The sequence below is a fragment of the Camellia sinensis genome, chromosome 4, assembly GCF_055761805.1.
Source record: "Camellia sinensis isolate YWXY chromosome 4, ASM5576180v1, whole genome shotgun sequence".
Taxonomy (NCBI): Eukaryota; Viridiplantae; Streptophyta; class Magnoliopsida; order Ericales; family Theaceae; genus Camellia; species Camellia sinensis.
The window spans coordinates 51,466,656-51,480,016 of NC_138964.1; the positions used below are offsets into that span (position 1 = coordinate 51,466,656).

Genomic DNA, 13,361 nt, shown 5'->3' on the forward strand with positions numbered 1-13,361 from the left:
ATGGATATCGATATCCACTCAACGTGATTGTTTGTAGTGATGAAGTACTGAACGAGGCCTACACATTAAACGGTTCAGATTATCGATGCAGGTTTCATGGTAGACCCACGGGGCTCAATAGTATGGTTTAGTCCGATTACGAACTTGACACAATGTAAGGCCCTTGATCTTTGCAATATTTTCTTTAACCCTTACTTTTAAATTGTTTCTTTGTAGTCCCTCAATTTCTTAAATTAATTTTAACCTTAGAATCGAAAACATACGCCAACTGAAAATTCGCAAATCCTAAATTGAACCTGGGAACTCGGGAACCATTTCTAAGACCCTAATAATAATTAAATTAATTTTCTAAGTATATTTTCCACACAAAAACCCTAGGTTTCCTGTAATGTGCTTAAATAAATACAATACACCTATCTCATAACAACCAATAAATGGCAACGTAGATGACTTGATAAACTTTCATTAATTAGAGTTTGATATACAAAAGATGACACATGTGATATACATTCATAAACAGCACATCCTGAATCTACAGTATGTGTTACAAGATGGTGAAAAGAAATGAAAGCTAACCAGATAATCATATGCCCTAAAGGCTTGCAACTTTCCAAGTCAATACTCGGGTATATCAACAGTGACTCTTAAGCTCAATACATATGAAGCCCTAGGCTGGTACAAATTCAATACAAAATACAACACTAAGCCTTCAGCTCCACATTCCTCTCAAGCTAAGTCCTTAGTGGAGGCATATCACCAACAGCTGAAAATGGTTTCCCACATAGGGTGAGCCAAAGCTCGGTAGAAATACTACAACACAATGTATAAATATTAACAAAGCCATAAGGTTTTATGCATATGCAATACCAGTGCCAAAACATTTTACATTTCTTTCCAAAACCATGCCATGCCAAGTTTATATCATAATTCTCGAATCATGTCCTTACAATAGAAAACAAGAGGCATTCTTAAACCGGTATAACCTTTCACAAATATTTCTTCAGTGGGAAACCGTCAAACGACACCCATGTAAACATAGCCTATACAAGCGCTACTATTTTCATTTTACGGATATTTCGTCCACAGGAACTAGCACCCACGTATACGTGCATTTTTCGCGACTTTGACCCTAGACACACAGGCCAACTTATTTTGGTGATACACACCTCTTTCCAACGTTCACCCATTTTTGTCAAAATCATATACATTTTCAATGCATTAAATGAGCAACAATATTCAATGTACATGGATGAGAAATTAGTTTTAGTTCATCTAATTCCCATGCAATTTCTACAACACTCGTAGCTATCCTCCAGCGATAGCCCAAAACAAATATTTCTAAACAAGTAAATAAATTTCATTCAAGATACACTTTTTCAAAATCTCAAAATGGGAGTGATAATACATATCTAACTCCGCCATCATCACCAGCATTATTTCAATTTCATAATTCTCAATATCAATTCCATTTTCTCTTTACAATCTCAAATATTCACATTTTTAGGGTAAAATTCCTTTCTATTTGAAAATCAATTTCAATGTAGAAAATACCTCATTTCAACATAATATCAACTCCACTTTCATACTCACAAGCTTTTCCAAGAGACCATTTGAAAAACTCTCTTTTTCATTTTTGATTTCAAACCCTAGGTTTTACCAAAAACCCCCCAAACCACTATAATATTTTGAAATAGAAAATAACTAAGGTAAAACTTATACAAGAGTGTGGAGAATCCTTACCTCAAGCTTAGAAGAGAAAGAAAGAAGAAAAGCCCAAAAGTTGACAGTGACGAAACAACAATTTGCTTTGATCAAAACAAAGCCCTCGACAATCTCTATACTTAATCTCAAAGGAGCAAGGTGAGGAGATGCTTCTAAGTGAGTAAATCTAAAGATCTTTGAGCTAAAAAAGTGAGTTTAGAGAGAGAGAAGAGCGACTCATGGTTTAGAGAGGGGAACTAAAAGATAAAGTGAAGAAAAGGGTAAGTAAGGGCCCTATTTATAGTGCTAGGTTAAAGTGAAATAAAGTCCCAAAGTCATCCCAAAAGAACAAGTCAAAATCCCCAAGAAGTAAGGCCAAAACCGAACTAATATGGAAAAAAACTCACAGGGGTCGACCCTTGTGTCGGTGGTGTCGACACTAAATTTTAGTAACTAAACCTAGATTCTGCAGTAAACAAGGGTCGACCCTTCCTAGACCGGTGTCGACCCTTGAGGCCAGCAACAAAAGACAAGTGTCGATACCACCAAGGCTAGTGTTAACCCTAAATTTCAGTAGTTATTCCAAGAACATAGCAGTAAGATGGTGTCGACACCTCCAAGGCTGGTATCGACCCTTGGAGTAGAAGAAGGCAAGGAAAAAAAGGTAGTATTGACACCAACAAGGATGGTGTCGACCCTTGAAGCCAAAACGAAACATGAAGAAAAGGAAACGACCATCATGACTATGGTTTCCCAGATTTAGAAGTAATAAATGGGTCGGGTCTAAATCAGGATCGCTATATTTTCAGTTCTCAGTACAATTTGCCATTTAATTCAAAACAAAGAAACTTTAACCAAGTTTTCAGATTTTAAATAAATTAAACACTACACTTAATTAAATGTTCAAATTCATAAATTAAGGCTTTAGCCCTCGTACCTTTCTTGAATCACAAATTGACCCCAAATTAGTACCATTATGTATATACACATGTACTAATTCTCTTAAATATATAATTTGTACATGAGATCTTCGTAGAATATTCAATTGTACACTAAATGGATCATCTTTGTCCCTTCAAAATCTAGGATGACCGGCCACTCCTTTACCCCTAGGATACTATAGGATCTTATAGGATATATCTAGTACCAAAAATCCCCTAAATCATTGATGTAATAATAACCAAGGTACAATATAAGATTTGCTATATGTATATATATGTACTTGTAACTAGAAGTGTTTAATTAGCCCTAAACCTAACTAAATTTTAATTAAGTATATAATTAAGGTACTAATCATCTCTCATTCCATTACATTCAAACTAAATTGAGGTACTATTCAATTGAATTGGAACCAAAGGGCATTTTGGACCTTTCACACCAAATTCTCTATAAATGTACTATCCCTCCTCATTTGCTGAACACAAAAAATAAATAAATAAATAAACAATAAAGAGAGAGAGAGAGAGCTTGGTAGTGGCGAAAAGGAAAGAAGAATAGTGCAAACCTCTTATCTAAGCAACAAGTAAGCCACATCACCATCTCTCTTTCTATTTTTTTTTTTTTCAAATACATAATTTTAGAAGTCCTTAGTATCATTTCAGTTCTAAAAATTTTGATGTTCATGTGTTCAAAGTTGATGAGTTGAGCGTTGATCATTCTTCTACGTGTATTCTATCTTAATAGATGCAAAACTATCTTTTTCTTTCTATATCTCACATTATTTCCAAAGGCACACCATCACTTTAAAAATCTGAGTTATTGGTACATTATTTAATATCACAACAAGAAATTAAGGTTTTAAAGACAAAATTTTGGGGACAAAAATAATTTGTCTATAAAAATTATACTTTGGGTAAATTACATTGACACCCCCTGAGGTTTATGCTTATTACAATTTCCCCTCACCTTTTGGAAATTATATCCCCGTCCTTGAGATTTAAAGTTTTATTACAGATTGCTCCCTCTAGCAATTTAATTTTTTTAAATATTAATTTTTCCCTCACTGGGTAAATTACATTGACACCCCTCACGTTTTAAAAATTACAATCCCATTCTCAAGGTTTAAAGTAGCATTACCAATTGCCCCTTGGTTAATATTAGTTGAAAAAAAAAATTCATTGGAAAAATAATTTATTTGAAAAAAAAATTAATTTGTTAGTCAAATTTTTAAATTTCTGTTTAAAAAGCAACGTAAGATAAAAAATTATATTGACACCCCTTGAGGTTTATGTTTATTACACTCGAAAGATAAAAATTATATAAAAATGATAATTATTTTTTATTTTTTATTTCTTAACCAAATTAATTTTTAATTTAAAAAAAAATCTAAAAAATAAACCATACATAGCCTAAGAATCTTTTGATAAGTCATTTCTTACGTTGGTAACTTATTTAATTATTTGTTAATTTTATGATATTTTTACCATCCAAGGCCTATTTGGTAACCATTTCGTTTTCAGTTTTCAAGTTATATTTATAAAAATTTTAAAAACTATCATAAAAACTTATTTGATAATTTTTTTAGTTCATAAATGGTTGTCTCAGTTTGTAAATTTGAGCAAAAAATATAAATTCAAAAAATGAGTATACGTTGGTTTTTAAACAAAAATTTTAAAATTTGACTAACAATTTTTTTTTTAATTAATTTATTTTCAAATAATTTTTTTTCCAATTAATTTTTTTTTTCAATGAATTTTTTTTTTCAACTAATACTAATTGAGGGGGCAATTGGTAATGTTACTTTAAACCTTGGAGAGAGAATTGTAATTTCTAAAATATGAGGGGTGTCAATGTAATTTACTCTGTGAGGACAAAATTGGTTTTGAAAAAAATTAAATTGCTGGAGGGAGCAATCTGTAATGAAATTTTAAACCTCAAGGAAGGGGATATAATTTCCAAAAGGTAAGAAAAACTATAATAAACATAAATCTCAGGAGATGTCAATGCAATTTACCCTTATACTTTTAAGGACAAAATAAAGAAATTTAAAAAAAGAAATACGTAATCATATTATTACATTTTTAAGATAAATTTATTTAGTTGCAAAAGAGTTAGTGACTTTTTGTTGCCAATAAACTTAACTCATACATTATTTTATTATATTTTCACTCTTTGCACAATTAGGCCCCGTTTGTTTTGGGTGTAATGGATGGGAGGGGATTGGGATGGAGGCGGGGTTATATAGTGTTGTGTTTGTTTGTAGAGTTAGAAAAGGAATTAGGATGGAGGAGGAGTTATAGATAGAGGTTGGAAGGGGAATTGGGATGGAAGAGGTGGAGGTGGAGGTGATATTAGAAAAATAGTAAGGGAATTACAATTTTTTTATATTTTTTACATATTAGGAATTTTTTTTAAATATTAATGTTTAATTTTTTATATTTTTTTATTTATTTTATTATTTTATATAAAAATAATTTAACAATTACTATGCTAACAACTATCATCAAAACAAACGCAATTTCGTTAATCCTCTCACTATCAATCCCCTCACTAACAAACTACTCACTATTAATCCTCTCGCTATCAATTCCCTCCATTCTATTTCCGAAAACAAACATGGTGTTATAGTTAGGATTTCATTTCCTCTCCACACCACCCTCTCTCTCTCTCTCTCTCTCTCTCTCTCAGCCCTAATTTCATTGTTGATTTCAATCCTTACTCTCAGAGACTCCTGATCGATGGTTTGTTGATTTCGTCCCCGACAATTTCGATCCCTAATCTGATCTCTCTCAGCTATTTCAGTGATTTCAATCCCAGGTTTGATCGATTAATCGATTATTCATTTGAGCTAAAATTTATATGAAATCGATGATGTTTTTATGTCTTCGATTCATTCATTTTTAGTTCATTTCTTGTAAATTTACAGTTGTGAAATTTAGACGAACAATCGTCGTTTTTTGATGGTTTTTCCGCTTCTCACAATTCAGATTCCTTTTTGTTTGTTTCGGCATGACATTGATTCGAGAGATTGTGTTTCTTCAGTTTGTTTGCTCAGAACTTGTATTGTTTGGTTTCAATTTATACTTGAATTTGGTTTTCGAAACATTAGGATCTATTATTATAACATTGATCTGTGGTTTTTTTTTTTTTCCTCTAATTATTTTAGAGAACAAAATATTTTAGTTCTAAGTGACATGGTTCTATTTTTAGATCAACTTTTACTCAAATTTATCTAGAAATCAACTTTGACATAGTTCAGATTGTAGGAATAGGTGAAGATTGGGTTTCATCATTTGATCTTGAGCTGTTTCACTTGCACAGTTTTATTTATATATAAAATGAAATATTGATAGGTTTCTATAATTTGTTTCACCTAACTTCTGTACTACTCTACATGTCAAACAAAACATGAGTTGTTCCACTCCATTATAATTTAAATGGATTATGTAAAGTTGTTTTGGGAATTGACTATTTTAATTAGCTTTTTAGCGTTTTACGAAAAGACCTACAGAAAAGTAAAGAGAATAGTTGATCTTTTTGTAGTGACTTTTTGGCTATTTAGTATGTTGCAAAATTAAAGTACGAGGCCTACTACATAACAGGGGAACTCAAAGAAAATTGCAAACAAAAATTTAACATTAATAGGATAGAAAATTGATGTTATTAAAACTCAAACATACAATAAAATAGAAAGAAGAAACAGTTTTGAACGCACTAATATGAATTTTAAGCAGGCATGCTATTAAGTATTAAATAAGAAACAAGATGAGACTGACAACCATCTTAACACAAGCAACCACACAAAGAGCTTGTTTGGGAGTTGGCTTTTCTAGTGGTTTTGAAATAATTTTTTTAGTGGTATTGTTCTATTATTCATCAATATGAGCACAATAATACTAGCCTATGTGATGACTTTTTACTACTTACTTTTAGAAATTAGAAATGCAATTGGGTTTTTTCTGTTTTGAGGCAAATCATTGTTTGGTGAAGGCAATGCATCTTCTTTTATGGATTATTTTTTGGTTATGGTTAGAGCTAAAGATTATCGGATAACCTGTTGCTTCCTTAATTTTTGTTTTGCTCGTTAAAATGATTTGGTTCTTGAATTGAAGAGTATCCCACCTATTGAAGGCATTTGATTCCTTGATTCCAAGGCAATGCATGCATGCTGTTTTGGTTACCCACATAATAAAGTTTAGCCATTTATTAATTCTAATTGGAGTCAGATAAGTCATGCGGTCTTTAGTTTAATTTGTATTGGTTGTATTAATGGATTTAATTTGTATTGGTTATATTTAAGCTAGAGTTAGATTTAATTTGTATTGGCTTGCATTAAATAATATTTTACTTCGTTTGGGTTATGTTTAAATGTTAATGACTTATTTATTTTAATTATTTATTATTGATTGACATCCAGTTGTATCATCATATTTCCTATTTTTAGTATATCCTATTTTTTAAGCTTTTAAGCATGTTGTGTTCTTTATCCCCTCCTAGTTCAGTACTTTGTTACCTTTTCTCTCTCTCTCTCTCTCTCTCTCTCTCTCTCTCTCTCTCACACACACACACACACACACACTTTCTTCTTTAGTTCTTTTGCACCATGGATAGGAGTTGGATAGAATTTCTCAATGATATGACAGAGAAGTCAAACAGCCCCAATACTTAAATCATATGACGAATTTCTCAATGATGGACAAGGACTTGATCTTGTTGTCTCAGTTAGCATTTTAATTTTGGTGTCTTTACTTAAATCATATAGTTCTTCTTTAGTGGTGCAATTATTATTGCTATTATGACCAAACTGTTTGCTCTCTAGTACTAGCCTTGCAAAGATTTTCTGCTGAGTTTGAAATTTATATGTAAACAGGTATGTCTACAAGAGGTAGAGGACGAGCAAGGTATGTACCTAGACCCCATGCGCCCATACCCCATGCATCCACTAAATCAGTTTGCTCATCCACTCAATCAACACCTGTACCCCATGCATCTATTAAATCAATTTGATTATCTACGTTGCACCCATTTACATCATAATCGGTGCATGAAGTTACGTCACAAGTTTCACACTCAAATACTTCTAGCACACATTGCAGCACTGATGGTTTGTAAATATTTTAAGTTTGTGTTTTGTTTTGGTTGGTCTCTTTATTTCAATCAATATATTAACATAATACTTTTTCATTCTTTCTAGTAGGCACATCCAAGGTTAAGAGAGGATGTGGGAAGTCACGAAGCCTCAAATTGGCCAAGCTAAAAAATCAAGGGGTGCGACTGCCTATTTAGGTTTGCAAGGAATTAGGGATTAGAGATTGTCACTAGGCAATTTGCCCCACAAAATGTGCCATCATGGACCGATATTAGCGAAAAGGATATAGAAACATTGATTGAAGTGGTACATTCTGTTGGAAGTTTCAATTTTTGTTTGTTATGGTTTAACAGTGCATAATTTTGTAACCTTGGGCTCATTTTCTATCAATATGACGGTGACATGGACTATAACGTAACTTTGTAATCTTGGGCTCACTTTCTATCAAAATAAAACCCTTCTAAATGCCAAATTACAATTATCTGTGCTGACTCTCCTCTTATAAAACTCACTCAAAAAACCTTCCTTACCTTGTGATAATCTGAATAGGCTTGAGAATTCCTTTACCTTGTACTCTGACTTACGCATTTAATAATAGGTGAGATGTGGCAAGAATAAGTTGAATCGGGAGAAGTTGAAAGTCCTCCACGCTGCTGGCTCAAAGGCCTTCAGAAAAGTGCAATATGATGAGGTATTAATTACAAAATCTATAATTTATGTTTTGCAATTGTAATTGAACAACGTAATCTATATTGATGTTTAATATGTACTAGTGTACCGTTAAGCCTTAATTTTAAGGCTGATTTCTCATTTCTAGATTACTTCATTTACAATTTGTACTGTAAACTGTTTTCTTAAGTATTATATTCGACACTCATTGCTCAATGAATCCGTGTTTTTAAGTGTTTTGAAATTGTTTACTGTTTTATCATATTTGCTTCTATATTAAGGTCTGCATTGAATTTACTAGAATTATTGAACTTAACAATCTTCTGTATAACTCATTTGTCTCATTCTGCATCCTAGCCTTTAGGCTTAAAGGTTCCTTAACTCCATTTTGCAATGAAATTGTATAATCCTTAAAAGAAAACTTTGTCAAGAGTTCTGTTGGATTTTACTTGTTATGTTTGTTGAATACTTAGCATAAGATTTGAGCAACCAATTTGGGTCACAGAGGGAAAGTCCTGGTATGAATCTTTGCTGTTTCATTTTGTTTCGCATGTTTGTGCCTTGAAAATCATTCTACAAGAACATGAATGCTGGTTATATGAAAATAAAAAAATGAGGGAAGATGATGCTTCATGCATATAATAATAATCGTACAGTTGTGGATTGTGTCCAATTCTAAACCTTTGGTTATTTTATATTGTGATTGCAGTTTACATTGAAATTTGTTTTCTATTGTTAACTTGAAATGAAGTTCTCTGCCACTAGATCTTGTTTCTGATTTCATAGATGTTATGTGAATTAATGTCGTCCTTGATCACCATGTATTGGTTGTTACTATATTGTTTTTGGAACAGTGATTTAAATAAAAATATATAAAAAAAGTAGGCAAATTAACATGAAGTTATTGACAATAAGCATTACCAAAATCATTCCAGTGTCTGTTTCCCTACACTTGCGCTGATTTATCTATTTCTTGAATTTCTTTCCAGATGCGATTCTCTAACACTTTTCTTGAATTTGAGATATGTAAATGGGTTTCCAGCCTAACTCCAACTCTCCAGGTACCACCCCTCTCCTCCTCTGCCTTCCCCTCATTGTGGGTTCTTTGTCTTTTTGTTTCCAAAATCTGAAGAAATTTCCATTATTGGGTGAAAAATGTGAGAGCTTTGTCTGGATAACTTGTGAATATGAGTAACCCACTTTCACCATTCATTATTCTCTTGTATGTAATTGAAAAATCTAGTATTTTTTATATATGAATTATAGTTTGTTGTCTATGTGTTCTTATTTTGGTATTTAGAACCATTTAAATCAAATTTGGTTGTTGATATTTGATCAGATCATCTACAATTAGTTGTTTTTTTTGTTTGGTATATGGTTTTACATGCACAATTTTTCTATGCATCTAATTTAGAATATGAGGAAAATCAGTTTAATTTTTTCATTTCATATAACGATTTTGGGTTTCTGAGAATTTTTTTGTGCTCTTCAGATTGAGAACTAGAGTGTGTAGCTTCACCAAGTATTAGTCCTAAATAAGTAAATGCAACTTATTTTCTTCTTTGATTGGCAGGAATGGGAACACAAGTGCACTGTGAAAGCTACCTACCCGGATATTACTCCATGAGATGATTTGTAGAGATTCTGTTTCTTGGAATTCTCTGATGGTTATTCTGAGAATGGGATTTTTTGTGTGGCCATTGTAATGTTTTCACAGATGCGTGATTTCTTGATACAGCCTAATAAATATACTCTTGCTAGCATTCTTTGTTGATTTTTTGGTGTCGTTGAATTTTAATTTGAAGATGAACAGATGGTTTGTAGATATGTTTGATATTTTCTATTTGGTTGTTGAGCATGTCTAATGAGATGTTTGATATTTTCTGTTTGGCTATTGAGAAATCAAAAAAGGAATATAAGTTGATGTTCAAACTAATATTTTTAGAATAATTGTTACAAAATCAAAACGCCAAAAAAATAAATAAATATAAATAAAAATAAATTATCAAACTTTTAGCGATCAATTTTAGTTGTCTCAAAAAAATTGTAACCTTTAAAGATCACTTTCAATTGCCTGCAAAACTAAGGTTGCGTTTGGTAGAGTTTTGTAAATATGATTAGAGAGTATGAGTTGTATTTCGAGTTTGTGAGTTTTAGAATTATGATTTGAGTGTGAAAAATTTGTTTGGTGAAGAGTTTTGAATTGAGTGGGGAATTTGTGATGTTACATGTGATATTTGATACAAAAACTTACAACTCATAACCAAACATACAACTTAAAATTCTATTAAAACACAAAAAAAATTTCAAAATTTGGAAAATATTTTTTTTTCGAATATATAAAAATTAACATATGTCGATTTCCAAAATAAACCAAACAGAAAATAAACCCAAGATATCTAATACATCTAGCCACATTCATCAAATAGATATAACCATTCTCCAACCTTTACATCTTAATTTCCAAGGTTTATACAAAAGGTTCCACATGCAATTTATATATTCATAGGTAAGTTTACACATGAATCTATAGCATGTGAAGCATAAAGTTCTAAAATAAAAAAAATGCCCTTATGGGCTACAACTTCCAAGGCTTAAGCCTGGTTACACAAAAGTGGCCTCTCGGACCCATACAAGAATAGCCCTTGGCTTTACAAAAATTTCACAACAAAAATAGAGAGTGATCTACTCATATCAAGAACATATCCACGCCTTCAATTTGGCGGGATCACTACGTCTTTACCTGCACCAAAACCCATAGGGGTGAGCACAAAACCCAGTAGAGAATTCTCACAAAGTATCTACAGTTATGCATGTTTCCTCAACATTTTAAAAAAATGCATATGTAATCTCATGCAAATGCCAATGATAAAGAAAAATTTCTTTTCAATGTACTAGTTGAAAAATCACCACGTTCTCCATAATATTTTCAATCTCATCAATTTCAAACTTCGAGTATTCAAATCAATAGGGGCGGTAAATATGACACTAGCAATCCGTAGGTTGGGTGTCTGCAAGTAGACTGTATAAGTACTACCAAATTGTCATTTTTACCGGTATTAACTGAAAGGCTCAACACCTATCTGCGTGGTTTTTAGTCTTTCACCAAGGGCACTCAGGCCAACTTAACAAATTCATCTACACCTTCTATCTGGACTTACCAACGTATTTACCCCTTACACAATTTCATAATTCTCATTACAATAATACTTTTCTTCATGATGTAAATCTCTTTGATTTAAGTTCACAATGCACAATGATAAATAAAGTAACATGCAATGCAAAGCTCTTTCCCATATCTCATAACATTTCTCCATTTTGAATATCTCTACAACAATGTCAACATTCACATTCTCATATTTCCCTTTCAATATTCATTCACAAAATTAACATGTGCCATCAACATATTGCCACAATTCTCATTTTACATGTCATAACAAATTAGTCTCTCCATGGCTACAAGTGACATAATTCAAATATAAATCCCCAATGTTTATAACTTTCCCACCTATAGCGATCCTGGTTTTTTCTCTCTTTATTTATTGTATTCCGGCTTCGGTTCCGTGGATGTGTTGTTGTCTCATTCTTATTTCCATCCTTTACTCTTTGTATTTGAGTCTTGGGTTGTGTTGGGCAAGTTTGGAACAGGTTGGTTGTGCTTTGAAACCTAGAGTTGATGCCCAGAATTTGGCTTTCATGCTCGAGCGGGGCTTTTGACGCTCGAGCGAGCCCTTTGATTTTGCTTCTCCGCACGAACGGGAGTTTTGACGCTCAAGCGTGATTTTCCATCTCCCAGTATTTTCTCTGCAGGTCCTCAGATGCTCAAGCAGGAGTTTTGACGCTCAAGTGTGACCCTTTGATTTTGTTCCTCCGCTCGAGTGGGGAGTCTGACGCTCAAGCGGGGACCATGGTCTGCAAAACTTTTGGAAGTGTGCAATCGACGCTCGAGCGGTGCTTTTGACGCTCGAGCGTGAGTTTGTGTCTGACGCTCGAGCGGGGGTTTCCACGCTCGAGTGGGGAGACTTTTATATCAGTCCGAGTTTCACCTTTTTGGAACACTTTTTGATTCCCCTTCTCTCTCTTACTTTTCGAAAACCACCATTGGAGAGCACCTCACTCTAAAACTCTACCTTCTCTCTAGGGTTTGATCTAGCAGGAGTGACCTTATACCCTTTGGCCTTTGTAAAAAGTGTGGAGTTTGTCGAGGGCTACATTTTGATCCGAAAATATTGGGGTTTGGAGCACTTCGAATTTCTTCATCTTCTTGCTTTGAGCTCCAAATTTGAGGTAGGGATAACTACTCATTTTTATGATCTTTGACCTAAGTATTTAGTCATTTTGATTTAATGTTGAAGTTGGGTGATTTTGGGTGTTAGGGTTTCTAAATGTAATAAGAGGGGTTTTATTATTGTGGCCCATAAATGTGTATTTTGGGTCTTAAAATGATAGTATTGATGTTATTTAAGTTATTTTGGGCCTTTGGGTCAATATTGAGAAAAGTGGGAAAAAGCCCTAAATTGTTATGACAAATTAATCCATGTAATTAATTTGGGAAATTATGGAAACATGAAATTAAGTTGGAATTAGTGGAATTGGCATAATATGAGATGTAATAGTGGAGTTGGATTTATTAATTACTCACATTTGATAATTGTTGATAAATTATCTGTTGATGGAATTATTTTCTATTTAGAAATAATTGCTTTGGGCTATCGGTGGAGGATAGTCTTGATTGTTGTAGACAATGCATGATGATTAGGCAAACTAAAACTAATCAACTGAATATGTCCTCGAATATGACGGTTGGAATAATACATCAAATTTATATGTTGATTGATTATGTATATGATATGTGTTTATATACATTGTATTGTGTGGGAGGAGATAGGGGATGTACTCCACGGTTTAGGGGAAGATAAGGGATGGACACCTAAACCAGATGTTATTTGGGAAGCGATAGGGG

General features: G+C 32.8%; 1 long non-coding RNA gene across 3 annotated transcripts; it reads left to right on the top strand.

Annotated features, from left to right (window-relative positions):
* Positions 1 to 5,236: 5,236 nt before the first annotated feature.
* Positions 5,237 to 10,263, top strand: LOC114259561 (uncharacterized). 3 transcript variants are annotated; one of them, XR_003628336.2, is made up of 6 exons: positions 5,237 to 5,457; positions 7,511 to 7,541; positions 7,835 to 8,035; positions 8,328 to 8,420; positions 9,388 to 9,459; positions 9,972 to 10,263. It is a non-coding gene; the product is annotated as an uncharacterized LOC114259561 (long non-coding RNA). The 3 variants fall into 3 exon arrangements; XR_003628337.2 differs by having other exon boundaries at positions 5,247 to 5,457; positions 7,511 to 7,744; XR_003628338.2 differs by having other exon boundaries at positions 5,248 to 5,457; positions 7,838 to 8,035.
* The last annotated feature ends 3,098 nt before the right edge of the window (positions 10,264 to 13,361 follow it).